Genomic DNA, 19,375 nt, shown 5'->3' on the forward strand with positions numbered 1-19,375 from the left:
GAAATGCAGTTTTTATTAAAAAACGAAATCATCACTGAAAAAGAAAACTCGACCTTCCAAAATTCTTTAAAAAAATTAATCAAGAAAGTTGGCCCATTTCTTTCAGAAAATTGAGTATGCTTAAGTAAAAAAGTAAGAATCTACTGATACATAAAAATACAAATAACAATATAGGACGACTGTCCAATTTTCTCAGGAAATCGAGGATGTCGAAATGAGAAACCAACAAGAAATGATTGATAAAAATGATAGTTTTTTTTCTGTTGATTATTTATAACGTTACTGTAAAAATATTCATTGACTGAATAACCATTAAACAGGCGGAAGTGATGAGTCATGTGAAGGTCTTGCTCAGAAACTATATAAATAAACCGGTGTCTGGGGATTAAGGTAAAAAATGTTATTAAAACAAGCAAAAATTTTGTTAATCTAATTTTTGGACACCTTGTATCTAACATCATGCTGTGAAATAAAAAGAGAAACGAGAAGAAGAGAAAAATTATGTCGTTCGTAATCCTATGGAATACTGTATTTCAAGTATTTGTCTATTAATTTTGATCATAAAACAATACTTGTAAATAAAGGTTAAACAGTCTAGTTTTTGTTTTAGGCAGTTTATTGAATTAGCATTGATTGTATTTTTAATTTTTTTATGTAAAATGTAAGAATTAAATTAACGGATGGATGAATATTATTTAAATGGCGAATACATGATCCAGAATCATGTAAAATAAAGAAAACAGATGCAGACTTTACCAGTTATGTGGTGGTGCATAATTCATACATTAACCCATCAGGCATGTCATAGTGTTTTTGGTTGCATAGCTTTCTCACTTTTCTAAGAAAACTGGGAGAATAAAGAATATGAATGGCTAAAATGGGGGAAGATATTTTAAGTTTTAAATTTTACAATAGAATGCTTTTAAATGTATTTGTAAAAAAAAATCAACACGAAGTTTTCTGTAACATTTGCTAAATTTTACTCATAAAAACAAAACATTTCTTTAACTTGTGATCCCCAGTGAGTCAGCTGTAAGTTATTGATTTACAACGGTAAAATTCGGGGGTCGACTCCCGCGGTGAGAGAATATAGATAACTTATTGTGTAGCTTTGCACTAGAATACAAAAACAACTTCAATGTTGTACTCAATTAAAACATTTTTAGTGTTATATTGGGTAACTATTGCTTTGTTTTTATAATAAGCAGGATAACTGGTAGAAACTTAGTGCTCACTGATATAGTCTTATATGAAACAAATCCTATTCACTTACTAGCTCCCACTTCTAAAAGAAGAGCTACTGCTAAGTTATGTTGATTTCGGTTTGAAGATGACTAATTGAATCGAAAGCTCTCCTTAGTCTGAAGATGACTCTAATTGAATCGAAAGCTCTATTTAGTCTGAAGATGAATCTAATTGAATCGAAAGACCTCTTTAGTCTGAATATGACTCTAGTTGAATTAAAAGCTCTCTTTAGTCTGAATATGACTCTAGTTGAATTAAAAGCTCTCTTAGTGTAAAGATGACTCTAGTTGAACTGGAAGCTCTCTTTATTCTGAAAATGACTCTAGTTGAATCAAAAGTTCTCTTTACTTCGAAGATGACTCTAGTTGAATTGAAAGCTCTATTTAGTCTGAAGATGAATCTAATTGAATCGAAAGCTCTCTTTAGTCTGAATATGACTTTAGTTGAATTAAAAGCTCTCTTAGTGTAAAGATGACTCTAGTTGAACTGGAAACTCTCTTTACTCTGAAGATGACTCTAGTTGAATTGAAAGCTCTCTTAGTGTGAAGATGATTCTAGTTGAATCGGAAGCTCTCTTTATTCTGAAGATGATTCTAGTTGAATCGGAAGCTCATTTTACTCTGAAGATGGTTTTATGTGAATTGGAAGCTCTCTTAAGCTTATAGAATTAACTAATCTACAGAATTGAGAAATATCCCTCTTTCTGAAAGTAGAAGTTATAAATTGAATAACATTCTTTTAGTATCTTTGGTGTTTGTAAATATATGAAACATGAACATCGTATATGGTTGGCAGGTAAGTATATTCCTATACCAATAGAACTAATAAAGTGATTAGTTGCATTCTATCGGTAGCAGAATTGAAACCTATCACTGAACATACTTGATCTTTCAGTTTTTGAGACGTCATAATATGACAGTCAATCCAACTATTTGTTGGTAAAGAGTAGCCACAAAATTGGCGGGCGATAAATGGTGTTAACTAGTTGCCTTCTCTCTAGTCTATCACTTCAAATTTAGGGACGGTTAGAGGTGATATCTCTTTAGTAGGTTTGCGCCAAAATTAAACAAATGAACTAACAAATAGAACATTGTTTATAATTTTTGTTAAACTTCAGTTGCAAGTTGGTGCCCTGTATTCTGCATTAATATTTTTAGAATTTTTCATGGTAATAAACAGTTTAATAAAAATACGTATGTTGACGTAATTTGTTGTTTCTCCTGGTGGTTTCTGGTTTTAAGTTTACCAAGAAGAAAATAGTTGTGTGCCGTGTCACGTCATCTATCTTCACTATGATAATAACATATTGGCAGCTAAACAATGCACTTGTATAGATAGTCACGCGGTTTCCTATCTTCTAGCTATTTCTCATTAATTTGCCGTGAGGGTGCATGATGCCATACTCCTGTTTCTTTCTTATCTCACTAGAGGGGAACAATTGATTATACAGTGCACAACTCTGGAAATCAATACTTGAGACAGCAGAGTAGAAAGTTTTGGTAGTTTAGAAACATCAACCAGGGTTATGGAAAACAAACGACGATCTGTTTACATGGTGAAGCCTCATTAATCAGCGACCTTCCTGGACTGTGAAATTAAATTAACAGAATTAACCTCAATTACCTCAACTGTTTCTGCGAGCTGTATCATTTGCTTGGAGAGAGAGAGAGAAAGCCTTCCTTTCATGCAGTAATTATATACATCGAGTAGGAACAGATTTCATTCAGTTGTAAACATTTTCTGTCCGAAATGCGACCGTTTTGCGATCGTTCATATGCATGGGCATAATTAGATTTCTGTCTAATGTAATTACCCTTCGATGAAATAACATGGAAAACAGGTCATGCCATCCAATGTCATTCCTTCAAAACAGCGACAAGTGTTGTTTTTGGAACATTCAATGTACAAGACCACACACCGAATCGTCTCTGTCTGCATTCAAAGTAGGCCTAGCAATAACATTTTGCTTGCTATTTTAATTTCATTATACATCATGGGTGATAGTGGCTTACGCAGTGCCCAGTAACCAGCAAATGTGGTATGGTTTAAAACACGGAGCATCTAATTCCTAAAATCCGTTTGTACTGTTTTACTACTTCGTAGCCAACGACGTATGGTTAAGACAAGGTGATAAAGAAAACAACAAAGTACAGGGAACAAATAGGAACGGTTTTGATAAGCATATGTGTTAGTGTGACACGATGAAGGTGGTTAACATAAAATTAGTAAACACTGTTAATTATTTTTATATCTCAATGTAAAATCGATCAAAATACTCGTTTTCTTAATAAATACAGCCAAACAGATTGAAGGTTTACACAGTCAACTGGAATTACGTGCTCGTAACGTTTTATGCAGTAATGCCGAAAACAGCATTTCACATTAAGATTCATAAAATAATTCTAATCATTAGAGATCATATTTTGTTTTTATTTACTCGATACGAAGTACGAGGTAATTAATTAGTCTATCAACTTTGAGAGATACTATTGAGAAAAGGTCCGGCATGGCCAGATGGTTAGGGCGCTCGACTCGCAATCTGAGGGTCGCGGTTTCGAATCCCCGTCCTATCAAAGATGCTCGCCCTTTCAGCCGTGGGGGCGTTATAATGTGACGGTCAATCGCACAATTCGTTGGTAAAAGAGTAGCCCAAGAGTTGGCGGTGGGTGGTGATGACTAGCTTCCTTCTCTCTAATCTTACACTGCTAAGTTAGGGACGGCAAGCGCAGATAGCCCTCGTGTAGCTTTGCGCGAAATTCAAAACAAACAAACAAACTATTGAGAAAACTATAAAAACAGAAAATCGGCTTGATAAATATTCTATTTGCAGTTTCGTTTTGTTTATATATATATATATGTTTTGCAAGAATGGCTGTTAGGTTTTAACTTTTACTGGAAATAATGCCCAATAAGATGATTTAATATTTAATAGCCGTATCAGAATTTTGAACAGTGGACAAATCATAATCATGTTAGTAATAAAATATACCGGTTATTTTTGTTTTGTTTGTAATGAAGCACAAAGCTACATAATGGGCTATCTGTGCTCTGCCCACCACGGGTATCGAAACCCGGATTCTAGCGTTGTAAGTCCGTAGACATACCGCTGTGCCACTGGGGGGCTATACCAGTTATGTCAAATCAAAAAACATGCCGCTTGCATGTATTCGTAAATTTTAGTGTTAAATTTAATGGCTGTATTTCCTTGAAAACAAAATATGCTTTTCAAACACAGAGTTGTTATCTGTTTGTTTGTTTTAGAGCAAAGCCCAATTGAGTTATCTGCTCTGTCTACTGTGGGAATCGAACCACGAATTTTATCTTTGTAAGACCGTAAATTGACCGCTTTCCCGCCGGGGGTAAGAAGTGTTATCAAATAATCAACTGTAATAAATAGGGACATTTCTAATGAAGTTTAACCATCTCTTAAATATCACGCTCTACTAATCCTATTTGAATATTTTAATAGAATATTGTGATAGGAGTATATAAAGCTATAAAGGTTTCAAATATACTACGAGAGACCCGAGTACAAATAATGTACTGAATATCGAACTTTTGCAAATGTATCAAATTCTTATATTATACTACAATAATTCATTACTAATCTTGTAACGCGATATTTTGGTTTACTTCCGGACGTAAGAAGTTAAAAGAAAAGAACGTTCTTTAGACTCATTCAACTGAAATAAATTACTTTGTTGTTCCACGTGGCGATAGTTTTTTTTTTCCTGGTATTTTTTGTAATTAAAAATTCTATTCGTCTTTTAAATTAAAAACATTTGAATGTTGCTATAGAAAGATTGTTGTAAGTGTAACAATTACATTGTTATAGAATAAAATTAATTTCCGTCGTTGATATTGATAACAAAGGTTGGGTTATATTTCTTGACAAAATAAGAAAATAAATTGGCCACATCGGTCTAACCAACAAGAATCGTGAAACGTCTCGAATTCGTTATAATCACAACATATATATTTAACGTGGTCGCCGTTCTGCTATTCCGTTGCGTTGGAAACAAAGGTCTTCAGGTAACAGTTGTTCAGGATTGCTGCTGCTGTGTTCTACTCATAAGAAGGAGAGCGCTGACTGGCTGTTTTGCCCCTGTCAATAACGTTAATGAGGTACACGAAATCACATTTCATGGGAAAAAGGTTTCTGCACAAAAGAATGAACTGGATGAGAAACATGAAGCGATCAATATTCCTGGCATTGAGAATTAATTTTCTCCCATGTGGTGCTATTAGAAGAACTGTTCCTCACGCCCTGTTTTTGCTTTTGTCCTTTTTATATGAAACATCAGCTTAGAATAATCGAGATGTTTTTTTATTGTTTTATTTCATGTTTTTAGCGCAAAAGCTATACAAGAGCTAACTATGCTAGTCATCCCTAATTTTGAATTGAAAGACTAGAGGGAAGACAGCTAGTCAACAGGATCCATTTCTTGGATTACCTTTTCCTGACCGAATATTGGAATTTTACAGTCACTCTTATAGCACACCCACAGCTCTCAAGTGCGGAGCGTGTTTTTAAGACACAAACATCCATAGTGCGGCACACTAATCACTTAGCCACGCCCGGTCAGATCGAGGTCGAGCACGTCACTAGAAGGTCAACACCTCTCCGGATTTTTAATAAACCAATATACAAACTTTTCTGAATCACAGATATCGTGAGTTATTCCCAGGCACAAGTATCTAAAGAGAGGAAGAAAAATTAACCAAATTGTAATGATGTCAAGTTAAAAGACACTAGCTTATGTAAATAGATATGTTCATAATTCTGCACTTGTGAATACAGCGCTCATCAACTTCAACACCTAAATAAGAGACAAGTTGTTTGAATTCAAGTCTAAACAAACTTCAACCATACTAACAGGAAATTATAATCCAGACTTAAGGAAAAAATTCTGGTACAGCTGATTATAAATATATATATATATGTAAAGCAGCCATTTTGTTGCTTGTGGGAACAGTCCCAGCTGGCTAAAGTAGGTGCCGGCTCTCTTCAAATGGTAGCGGCCATCAATTTCTCAGCCCAATCTGTGCCACCCGTACAAAACTTCTCGCCCCTTCAGCAGACTAGATGTTAGAGAGTACCTATACATATTTTCTGCCTATACAGCTTTAGGTTGGAGTTAGCCTTTTTTTACTCTTTGCTATTATGAGTCTTTATATTTGCGTTTTTTCACCTGAGAAGACAGTCTAGCATTATCAAACTTTCTTCAACTTGTATTCTTAATATTTCTTCATGTAGATGTATACTCGTGTGTTTTCTTTTATTAATCTTTGGGTGGAAGGGGATTATTTAACATTTCTGTTGTTGTTGTTGTTTGTAATTAAGCACAGAACTACACGATGGGCTATCTATGCTCTGCCTACCACGAGTATCGAACCCCGGATTCTAGCGTTATAAGTCCACTGTGCCACTGGGGGGGGCTAATATTTTTGTAATTTCATTTTATTTTAACAACCCTTTTTATCATTATAAATTAAGGCCGTGGGTTGCTACAAAAACTAAGGCCATGGGTTGCTACAAAAACTAAGGCCGTGGGTTACTGCAAAAACTAAGGCCATGGGTTGCTACAAAAACTAAGGCCATGGGTTGCTACAAAAACTAAGGCCGTGGGTTACTACAAAAACTAAGGCCGTGGGTTGCTACAAAAACTAAGGCCATGGGTTGCTGCAAAAACTTACATCTGATGCAAAGACTTCAAAGTAACTTTTTAATATCATTATGCGACAGTAACTTACAAATGATAAAGTTTTTATCATCAGTCGAACTTTGGAAAATAAAATACAAATTAATATCGACGACATCGTCATTCTTCTTCAAAAAATGAGTCCCGCAAACACAAATTCTAATATTTTAATTTACATAATAATAAGTAATTTGTATGGTTGATCCAAAATGCGCAAAAACTTAGTCGTGTGATTAAGGTTTAATTAAATAAATTTAATCAAAACTTACAAGTCTGCTAACATTTTTAAATTTACAGTAATATCCTTTTCTACCTCTTTTACATGATTTGTATTTGTCTTTAAAAACCGTTAGTACTTCTTTAGGGTTTTAAAGTATATGTGTATATGGATATAAAGGCTTTCTCTATCGTTGTAATATTCGTTTTTTGTATGAAACATGACCACTAAAAACGATCCAATAAAGGCTTAGAAAACTTCTATACATAATATGTTCTAAAACCCATCCCACCCACTAACCTTGACGTTTACACAATCCTTAAACTGTTGAATAAAAAGAGTTTTGTTTTCGTATGATAATTTGGAAGACGTAAACGAAGGAATGTAACCATCATGTAGCCTATGCATATTCAAAAACCCAACAAAATTTACTCTTATGAAAATGTGAGAGCTCGAGCTGTTAAACGGTGTAAAAATTTGATCTAGTTACATGGTACTTTTTAAAATAAAAAAATAAGTTATAATAACGCAAAGGAATTTAATCTTTTGAAAAAATAAGTAGGCACGTCAACGTAATCCATCGGAAAACTAGAGACTTGATTTTCATATAAAAAGTTTTGAATAACTAAATGATGATGATGCAAGTCTTCATGTTAAAAGTACAACTAACAAACTACAAAGGTCAGAAAGTTCATAGAGGTGAAGGATGATGTTTTTTTAAGTTTCAGAATTACTGATGGGTTATACATATACTCTCCATGAAGAAAGAAAATAGAAATTATGTTAAATTATTCTTCACAAGTCTTCTAACACTCTTTGCTTTTAAATCTCTTTAAGGAAACACGTTTTTAATGTTTTCTCGCATGAAATATTTGTATAATTAACTTATGTGTTACATCATTAGTTATAATCGTTGCCCCTGAATTGGGACAAGAGAAGGCGTGTTCTTCACGTGGTCTAAAAACTGTAACGTGATTTAAATAAACTTTATTTTCCGTAAAAGTCCCGATCTTTGTAGTAGTAGTAGTCTAACCAATAATTAGGAAAAACAACTTCAATTTAAAGACTGTTCGTTTTAATAAACTTCTCTTTCTTACATTATAACATTTTGATTATGACTGGTCTTAAAATATAGTTTAATCCTAATATATCAACGTTAGCATCAAATATATGTTTAATCATATATGTTATATACATTATATTTCACGCGAACTTAGTTTTAATATCCGTCTAATTACTCGTACATTACAATAAGATAGTTTTATACATATCATTTCTTATAGAATTAGGACTAAATTGTAAGCAGGAACCTCTTCTAAAGAGTTAAAACTATTGCTAGTTTAATTGTTTTAGCATTATATTGTATAATGACATATATTGTTATTCATGTTCATTTTAAAATAATATTAAAATTATGATTTTTCTGACAGGCTCTGGCCAGGTGTGGACTAATTGTTAGTATGTCGGGTTTTGAAGGGCTATTGTTTCATAATGTTGACTAATATTCCGCTCCGCACTTTAGGACTGTGGGTGCGTGAAATTCTAGTATTTAATTAGAGTAGCACAAGAGTTAGCGGGGAGTGCTGTTCACTAGCTCTAGTTTATTAGTTCAAAATTAGGGACAAGTAGCGCATACAGTCCTTGTGTAACTCTGCGCAAATTCCCGAAACAAACAAACTGACAAACTGTTGCTTACAGGTATGAGAGGCGTGGTAATATACACCAAGAATAAATACACGGCTGACAAAGTAAGGTGTTTTTTGTTGTTGTTAATTATTAATTTATTTATTCTCATATGCTCTGTACAAACAGGCTTAACAACAAACAAACTGACAAACTGTTAGTCTCACTGTAGCCGTACGCCAGTTGCTTACAGGTATGAGAGGCGTGGTAAGATACACCAAGAATAAATACATGGCTGACAAAGTAAGGTGTTGTTTTTGTTGTTGTTGTTAATTATTAATTTATTTATTCTCATATGCTCTGTACAAACAGGCTTAACAATGGATAGGATCGCTGTATGATAATATTAATTAACTTTTCGCTATTTTCTTTTTATCCATCTTACGTAGTCTCCTTATGGCTTAACGGTAAGTCTGAGGGCTTACAACGTTAAAAGTCGGGTTTCGATAGCCTCGGTGACCATAGCCCATTGAGTAGCTTTGTGTTAAAAACAAACAAACCATCCTATGTAAACATACACCCAATATAAAATAACTTTGAACTGTATAGTTTTTTAATTTTAAAAAGTCTACAGAAAGTATAATGCCATGTATTTCGAGTTTCTATTAATTCCAGAAAATAAGATAATTGATGTTATTTTGAAATCATTTATTTACCGATTCGTTGCAATATTAAGCTAAATAAATCATTAAATATTTCCTGTAGTTCTAATATAAAAGTTATATTTTTGTATTTTCTAAGCATTTTGAATTTGTGTTTTGTTTTTGAAATCATTTGTTTTCTGATTCGTTGTAATATTGAGCTTAAGAAATCAGTAAATATTTAATATGGCTCCAATACAAAAGCTATATTTTTTCGTATTTTCTGAGCGTTATGAACTTATGTTCTCTTTTGTGTTATTATCGTGATGTAGCAGATATGTTTTATATCATTTATGTGGATGAAAGGAATATATTATTGTATGAGTTGATGCATTTGCCAAGGAAACAACTGTTTTCCAAGTCTCTCTTTTTTTTCCTCCATCGCCGACTTAGTTATTTGACAAACTAATGATGAAGAATTATTGAATCTGCACTTTTCATATTGAATTATAGTTAATGAATATAAAATGTTTTCCCCTCTTTCTTCTTATCCCTACCTTTACAAAAAAAGTTTGATTTGTAGGAGTTACATTAGCATTCAAAAAATATGAGATTGCTTTCACCTAAAGAAAAAAGTAATTTTTTATCTCAACTAGTAATTTAGTGTTTTTACCCAAATAAACAAAATAAAATACTCTACTGAAAATATGAAATATCTTCCTCAATTGTTCTTTACCTTCTATGGTAAACAAGCACAGCATTGGTTAACACCGATTTTTTCTCCCAGCAAAACTAGCTAAACCTTATCGTTTGCAAGAAAATGTATTTAGTTTCTTTTTATTACATGCAATTTTCAATATACACGTAGTTGCAAGGGTTTACTAACTTGGTATACTTAATGCGCACATAATAGTGACGTTATAGCCAATGAAAAAAATGATAACAAAATATTATATGCACTTGTAAAACAGTAAAATATTTTGTATGATAATACGGGATGTTCAGAAAATGACATTAGTTTTAATTCGTTATATTCTCTGAACTCATTCTAACCGTACGTACATACCATAATATCAAATATAGTCACCAAATTGCGTTGTTTCGACTTTGCATTTGATATAATTAATAATTCGTTTCTAAATTCGTTTGTTTGTAATTTTGTTTCAAAATAATCATGATATCCAAACCAGGTGACTTTCTACAAAACTAAAATTTTGGTCTCTTGGAATCTAGATGTGATAGAAACGTTCAATCGAGTTTTTTAGATTCAAGTTGGTATAGGCAATAAACTTCACAATATCTTTTGTAAAAGACAGAACAAAAACATGAATTTGTTAACCAGTATAGTTTGCTCTAAATTGTAGAAATTTTGGTGAAACAATTTTGCATATTAAAGGATAATTTCTTATTATTTTATAGTAATTTTTGATTGGTAATATAATTTTACTTTTAAAGAAACAATACTTTCAGATATTCATTTTAACATCTCAAATCTTCTCTAGAGCATTTTTCTTCAAAATATTTTTACAATATTCTCGCTTTTACAATATCCTCAGTATATATATATATATATATATGTTGGCCTTTGGAAAATTATTAAGAATTATCTTTAGCTAATTCTGAACAAGTGGGATTCTGGACAGTATAAAATACTCTATTCTGAAGTACACAAAAATTGGAAGAGCAATTTATTACAAGAAAATGAAAAATTCCAAAACTTTAAACTCGTGTCAATAATTTCAATCTCATATGGTGATGCCAAACCAAGTTAACCTATGAAAATCTTATTAATTTTAAAAACACTCGATATAATATGAAATATAATAAAAACGTCAATGAATTCCTTTTTAAGTCCTACTTTGCAATAAAATTTGGGACAAGTTACAAACTGAAAGAAAACGTTTAATAAAATATATCAAATTCATACTGAGCTGTCCCAACTTATTATAACTGTAGAAACAAATCACATCAAACAATTGTTTTTATGCTTGTTAAAAACTCTGCAATGACACGACATTCATGGTACAGTACAGACTTATTTAAAAAGCTAATCACCCTACTTCTGGATGACTTAAATGTTTCCTGTTATAAATGCAATAATATAGTAACTCTTTGCAAAGACAGTAGGTATTTAATGTGTTTCAAGTGACACGCATGTCGTTATGTAATATTGAAACTAAGTAGCAGTTATTACAGTAGGTATTTAATGTGTTTCAAGTGACACGCATGTCGTTATGTAATACGTGTCACTTGAAACACATTAAATACCTACTGTAATAACTGCTACTTAGTTTCAATATTACACAACGACATGCGTGTCACTTGAAACACATTAAATACCTACTGTAATAACTGCTACTTAGTTTCAATATTACATAACGACATGCATGTCACTTGAAACACATTAAATACCTACTGTAATAACTGCTACTTAGTTTCAATATTACACAACGACATGCGTGTCACTTGAAACACATTAAATACCTACTGTAATAACTGCTACTTAGTTTCAATATGTCGTTATGTAATATTGAAACTAAGTACCAGTTATTTCCTTATTTACAGTGGAAATATCTTCAAGTTCAGACATGTCGTATCTACAGTAACTTTCATGTGTGGGATAAGCAGTCTGATTATTGGAATCATACAAGTATGTCAGATATAAGTCATCCCAAAGTGTTAAGATTTCCATAAAATAAGTGGATGAAATTTCCAAGTAGAAAGCTTTAAATATGTACCATAAAATATAGATGTAATATGAATTACAAAGTTAATATTTCTGAATAGCAACTCCATACAAGAACAGTATATACACAGAAGTTTTGAAGATTTTGAAAGTTAAATAAATATTTTACTACTGATGTTCACCACGTGCAGCTTTATGTTGTTAATTGGTATCAAGGCGTAACGAGTATTACAAATAACACTTTGTTTGTTTTCTTGTCTGGACGAGAAAAGGGTATTCTTTATATTCCAGAGGTTTTTTGTATTATTATTACTTAAATGGTTAATTTACATAAACAATATATTTGAGGGTTCAAGTGTTTCAAATTAAAAACCTTTATTGAGTTAAAAACTGGAATAATTAAAAAATAATAATAATAATTGAAAAATTATTAAAAACAACAACATTTCGTCAATATTCAACACTGGTGAAACATTGTTTTTAAATTATCTTTAACGGTAAATATGGGAGACTTATCTTATAACGCTAGAAATCGGTTTGGATACCCGTGGTGGGCACAGCACAGATATCCCATTGTGTAGCTTTGTATTTAACAACAAAACCAAAATCTAAATTATTTGTCCAGATAACTTTTTTAAAGTTTAATCTAGATATTTATTGACATAAAAACACTTCACTTAGACACAGCAACTGGTAAGAGAGATTGTAGTGCTTGTTCAATGTAACTACAAACTGCTAAATAACTCACAATTAGGGAGGACATTATGCAACAGTTTTGAAAGACATTCCATGAACAGTAGTAATAGGGAGGACATTATGCAACAGTTTTGAAAGTTATTCCATGAACAATAGTAATAGGGAGGACATTATCCAACAGTTTTGAAAGGCATTCCAGGAACAATAGTAATAGGGAGGACATTATGCAACAGTTTTGAAAGGCATTCCATGAACAATAGTAATAGAGAGGACATTATGCAACAGTTTTGAAAGTTATTCCATGAACAATAGTAATAGGCAGGACTATAATGCAACAGTTTTGAAAGGTATTCCATGAACAATGGTAACTATTCCCTTTGATTCCATGAATAATAATAACTATTACACATTATCAAAGGTATCAAAGACTGACTGTCTTAGAAGAAAGAGATTTCTCATTTTAATCTTATATAAGGTTAGGAAATTTCCTAATTAATTAAGAAAGGGATATTCCCCATTTTGTGTTGATTAAGAACTTCAACAACTACCTAGACACGATATCAAGTTGCTTGTAGATACATCTATAATCAATATTTCCAAAAATCGAATTACCTCCATATTTTCATAACCATTCCAACGTGAAAAATATTTTTTCCATACCCATGAAATTTACATAAAAATATTATGTTGACATTAAAAACAGTTCTTGTTTTATACCTCCAAGTACAGCTTCACACGTTAAGCTACTACTTTCTATTCATAGTGATCTATTTTCTCATGCGTAAGTTACTGGAGAGAGAATGCTATTGTAGCCTAAATCGTAAGCTCATAAGTTATTATTAATTATATTTTAAATACAATAGTTTTATTTTTTATTTGTAGTTAAGCATAAAGCTACACAATGGGCTATCTGTTCTCTGCCCACTGCGGGTATCGAAACCCGGTTTCTAGCGTTTAAGTTTAAATACAATAATATAACTTGCCCCTAAAATTACAGTTCAGTAACCACGCTATCAGTAGTTTTTGTTACATCAACCTTCACTATTTCACAACTTTAGGAGCCGGACGTGACCCTGTCTGTGGTCAGTTATCTTAGAACTGGGAATCCTCTGATTTACGAATCATGTCCCGTTGTTGTTAGAACGAGCTGCACATTTTTGGGACCACAGGTGCTTTATACGAGTGACGGTCAACTCCTCTTATTCGGTCAGGCAACAGTGATTTAAGAGTTGGCGGTGGGAGTTGTTGACTAGCTGACTTCCCTCTAGAGTATCAGCTTAAAATGAGCGACGGTTACGTAGATGGCACTTTGCGTAGCTTTGTAGGAAGATTATAAACAAACATTTCACAACTTTAGACGTAAAATTAACAAATTAGTAGGCTTATAACACCAAAAGCAGGTCTTCAATACCCGAGGTAGGCACAGCACATATAGCCCATTGTGTAGTTCTGTCTTAACAACTAACAAATAAACTCTACCTTATGGTGCAATAATTTTACCATTTGGGTGAAAGTTTTGCTATATAGTACAACCTTGCCATTTTTTAGATGAAGTGTACCCTAGTTTTACCATTTACTATATCGTTTTGCAGTGTTTATTAGACTCTTAATTCAACATCGGTATAGTTTCGTTGTTTACGTGATCTTTCTTGTTTCAAAGACTAGATTGACCACTTATAGAAAATATTCCTACAATATTAAGACATTTATTTAGCCCTCTTTATGTTCTAGTAAGACTTTTATCAAATTATAAATTGATATACTGCAATTAAATAAAGGATTTTGTTGATATTGGGATGTACTATACATGTGTTAGTAATTATATTATTGCAAATTATGATGAGATCTTTGTGAAAAGATTTCAGGCCATTTTTGAAGCTATTTTGCCACAGAAAAGACATTCAAGTCATCTTAATGCGCTGTAGGAAGGAATTAACTTGAGGGTGAAACTAGAGGGGAAATTTTAAGAACACTTACATTTCTTTCTGTTTAAGCGCAGGAAAGTATCTTATAAACAACGCTTAATTCAAATGTTCCTGTTGCCCACTAATGAAAATGTCTTGAAGAAGAAGTTAACTGATTCAGAGGTTTCTATTTGTGTACGATGAGTGAAGTGTTCAAGTGCAGCTATCTACTTCAGATAGCTCAGTTGCTGAGTGATGAAAATGTCTTCAAATGAAAGTTAACCGATTCAGATGTTTCTGTTGTTGATTGATGGGAATCTCTTAAAGAGGGAGTTAACTAACTTTGGCAATAGACTATACCACAGCTTCTGACATTTACAACATTGTAAAACCAAGCCAATGCGTTAGACCATTTCTTAAATAGTTCTGCACAGATGAGAAAACGTGGGTTAAGTGCAGTGTCTTTTACAACCAATACGAAGGTTGGGAAGGTTAAAATTGTTTTATGTGCTGCATGTCTGGAGGCAATGTAGTTTGAGCAACTAAAAAAAACCTTATTCTGGTAGTAATGGAAGCGCCGGTCTTTTAGTTTAGTGTATTAGTACATGTTATTTTCTCTATATGATACTAGTAGTAATGGAGTTATCGGCTTTATATTTCAGTGTATGAGTGCATATTATTTCTTCGATATCATACTAGTAGTAATGGAGGTATCGGCTTTATGCTCATACACTGAAATATAAAGCCGATACCTCCATTACTACTACTATGATATTGAAGAAATAATATGCACTCATACACTGAAATGCATATTATTTCTTCAATATCATAGTAGTAGTAATGGAGGTATCGGCTTTATATTTCAGTGTATGAGTGCATATTATTTCTTCAATATCATACTAGTAGTAATGGAGGTATCGGCTTTATATTTCAGTGTATGAGTGCATGTTATTTCCTTTATAATAAACCACAATAGTGGTTCATAATAGAGTTCGCCCAGGAATTTCACAAAAATTATAATAGAACATACGGAAAAAAAAAATCTTAAAAAGCAGACTTGTTCTTGAAACAACACTCAAGACCTTCTATCTCAATGACTAAGGCTGCTAAACTATTGACAATAGCAAAAGAAAGTTGATATTCTGATTGTTAGACAAAATTCATCCATTTGTTCTTAATATTTTTATCGTTGTTTCACAAGCCTACAGAAAAACTGTTACGAGTATTTTATTCCAACCTGATAAGTAGTGTAGATATGGAGTTAATATAGGTATTTGTAGCTTGAGAAAATAATGTAAACACTATTTCCAGCCTAGTTTGTTTACTTATTTTAGAGTCCCTAGTTGTAGGCTTTAAAATATAATCTTTTCATTTTGATTCAACTTGTTTTTCTACTTTTTTGACTTTCTCTATTCCACTTTTTAAATTAACACTTTTTAATTATCTTGTATTTTACTAGCAGTAAAGGAGGTGATAGCCTTTTTGTTCAGTCTATAAGTCCACGTTATTTCCTTACCATCTGTAAAACGATGTGGATTCTGTATATGGCTTGTTAAAACCAGATTGTTTTAACTTAGTCAGAATTAACCTACAATGAAAAGATTCAACAACAGCACGGAACTAAGATATCGCTATTAAAAGTGTGTACTCTTGAGTTTCTTCAAAATAATTCCTGCTTTTGATGTGGGCCAAAACACCTAAAAAAATTCATATAAAATCAGACTCTCATACAGAATGCGCACAAAAAAGTCAACAGAAATTGAAAAATAACAATTTTTAACTAGCTTTGATTACAAATGTACTTGTAGAGTTGTCCTGTGATAATTACTTTCATGAATTCAGTACATTATTCAACATAATTGACACATTCAAGAGTGCTCCCATAAACGCACTACTTTGTCAGCGACTTAATCTAGAAAAGTAACGAGAAAAGGAATTCTTGTTCTAACTTCTTGGTGAGCATGAAAATATAATCTGATTGAATTCTTAGTCTGATATATTCTTAAATATTTCTTTAGACATTTACCATGCATAACGAATTAATTTCCCATTTATTATTATGTGAGGAATTTTATATTCATGAATAATGGTCATAAGATAGTCTTGAGAAAACCTAATGATGAGTGGAAGTTATTTTAAATTTTATATTTGTATTAAATACATAAATTCTGATACAAGTAGTGAGTAATAACAAATATATTTGACTTATTCTGACTTACAAAGCTCTATTAAAGATCTGTTTCTTATTTACTAGGATAAACAGCAGTTATGAAAAACTGTAATTTAAGTTTGAAATATTACCGACGTATTCAGTGAAAGTTGAGATTTTGTTTGTGTTTAAATTTATTTTGTTCGAAGCATGTATTACAGCGTTTTACAGCAATACCTTCCCACCCTGTCGTACATTGGACTTTTATTCATCCCTTATGTATTTACGTATTATGTATTTAAGCACTGCATGCAGTGTCACAATAATTTCTTTTGTTAGAAACACATCTTCACAAATCTTTTTGCGCACGACTTGGTTTCTTATATGGCGTTGTATGCTCTATAAAAAGCGTTTATCAGGATGATAGTCGGCACTCTTATTTCAAGCATATCTGTTAGTTGACCTTTGTAAACAAAAAAGGTGAAGCTGGTTGCATATATCTTCAACTCTGTCATCTACTAGCTATCATTGAGACACCATAAGGGAAACGTTCATTTTCTCCATACGCTAGCTAAGCCTCGTAACACCCGAAGTAAGCAGTATTGATAAAACAATTTTAATAGCCATCTTCTTGCGAAAGGTCAAACTAAAACTACCTCAACTTGGGTGTTCTCTCTACCCAGAATTATTTATTACCCTAAGAAGGAGTTCCCCTTCAAATCGTATCCAAAGCGGAGCTTCGTTACCGCCAATGAGAACCACCGCGTCCGGTAAGAGTACGATGAAAGCCCGCCCAACAGAGATACGATCCCGTTTGGTACTGCTCCGGTCATGGCCGAACTTTAGGGCTCGTGTAGGTCGTCAGCCACTTTTTTCGTTCAGTTTAAGGACAGGCCATCACAGGTGATTAAGACGACTATTAGGATTTTATCAGTTACAGCTGTGATTGAGTTGAACAGATAACATTGTATAAGTATGAGACTTGACGCAGTAAAGACACAAAATTACATTTGAGAGTTTAAGTAAACCTATAAAGAATAATGTCTTATACTGATTACATGGTATACAATAATTATGGTAACAAATTGGTCTGTTTTAGTAGCTTCTGCAGTTCTTACAAACAATATGTATATATATATCTATATTTATGTGTGTTTTTTTGTAAACATCAAACTTAAACGACTGGTAACGTTATAAAACTTACATAATACACATGTACACACCGAGAAAGCAGATTCGCCAAGATAAAAAATTACAGTTTCGAAACGTACTAATGATGTAAGAAAAAACTTTTTTGTATATGCGATACAAAAAAGTCCCCGAGAACCTAGAATACGGTCATACATACACACACACACACACATATATATATATATATATATTTATTTATTTGATGAACATGTTATGTTGTGTGTGAGGACGCTGTTCTCAAACGTTAGTTTCATGAAATTTAAAAAGTATGACTTTTTTACTTTATATATAAATTGCAGTCAAAGAAAGCCTATTAATCTAGTTCAGGTAATAAATGCATGTCGGGGCTGGGAGTGACCTAGAATCTAGCTTATCTTAGTAACACGAATCAGTGCTGCTACATATATCTTAGTAACACGAATCAGTGCTGCTACATATATCTTAGTAACACGAATCTAGCACTTGTTTACAAATCACATTTATCAATTATCCAAGTTTGTAGCCAAATAAAGCTTTTAAAATGAAACTGTGGAAACCTTTTATCTATATATCTTTCAGTTTACAACTATTTCTTTCGGATATTCGTGCGAAACTACACATGGTCTATCTGCCCTAGACGTCACTAATTTGAATAAATACAAATACATAAACATATATGTGTTAGACTCTTCACGACATCAGTTTTCTATTATTAATACGGAAGATATAACTGTTTATCATATGCTTGCTACAGGGTGCAAGTAATGACTTTTTGAGATACTAATAGCATTGAAAATGTAATCAGACATTTCTGCTTTATAATTTACTTTGATCCGAAGTTATTGATAACTATTGTCTATACGAGATTGGCTGAATCCTAATGAACACGTTATCATTCGAAGTGTTAGAGTAACTATAACCATTCTATAATTTGTTTTGATCAGAAGTTATTGATAACTATTGTCTATACGAGATTGGCTGAATCCTAATGAACACGTTATCATGCGAAGTGTTAGAGTAACTATAACTATACAACATGATTACGTCTGTTCTCGTATGATGAATTTTATTCCAGGCTGTTACTGCTGCTCTACAGAGTAAAAGTCTAACTATATAAGCAAATTAATTGTAATATACTACTGTAATATGTTTATTATATATCGTCGTATTTTCATAATATACATAGGACCTATTGTCGAGTTTCATAATGAATATTAAGTACTTTGCTTTTATCATCTGTCGTAATGAATAACGTATACTGTATTTATCATCTAATATCATATTTGCATTATACATACAGTACCTTTCATCTAGTATCGTAATGTATAATGGCCATTGTGTT

Source organism: Limulus polyphemus, unplaced genomic scaffold, assembly GCF_000517525.1.
Source record: "Limulus polyphemus unplaced genomic scaffold, Limulus_polyphemus-2.1.2 Scaffold947, whole genome shotgun sequence".
Lineage (NCBI taxonomy): Eukaryota > Metazoa > Arthropoda > Merostomata > Xiphosura > Limulidae > Limulus > Limulus polyphemus.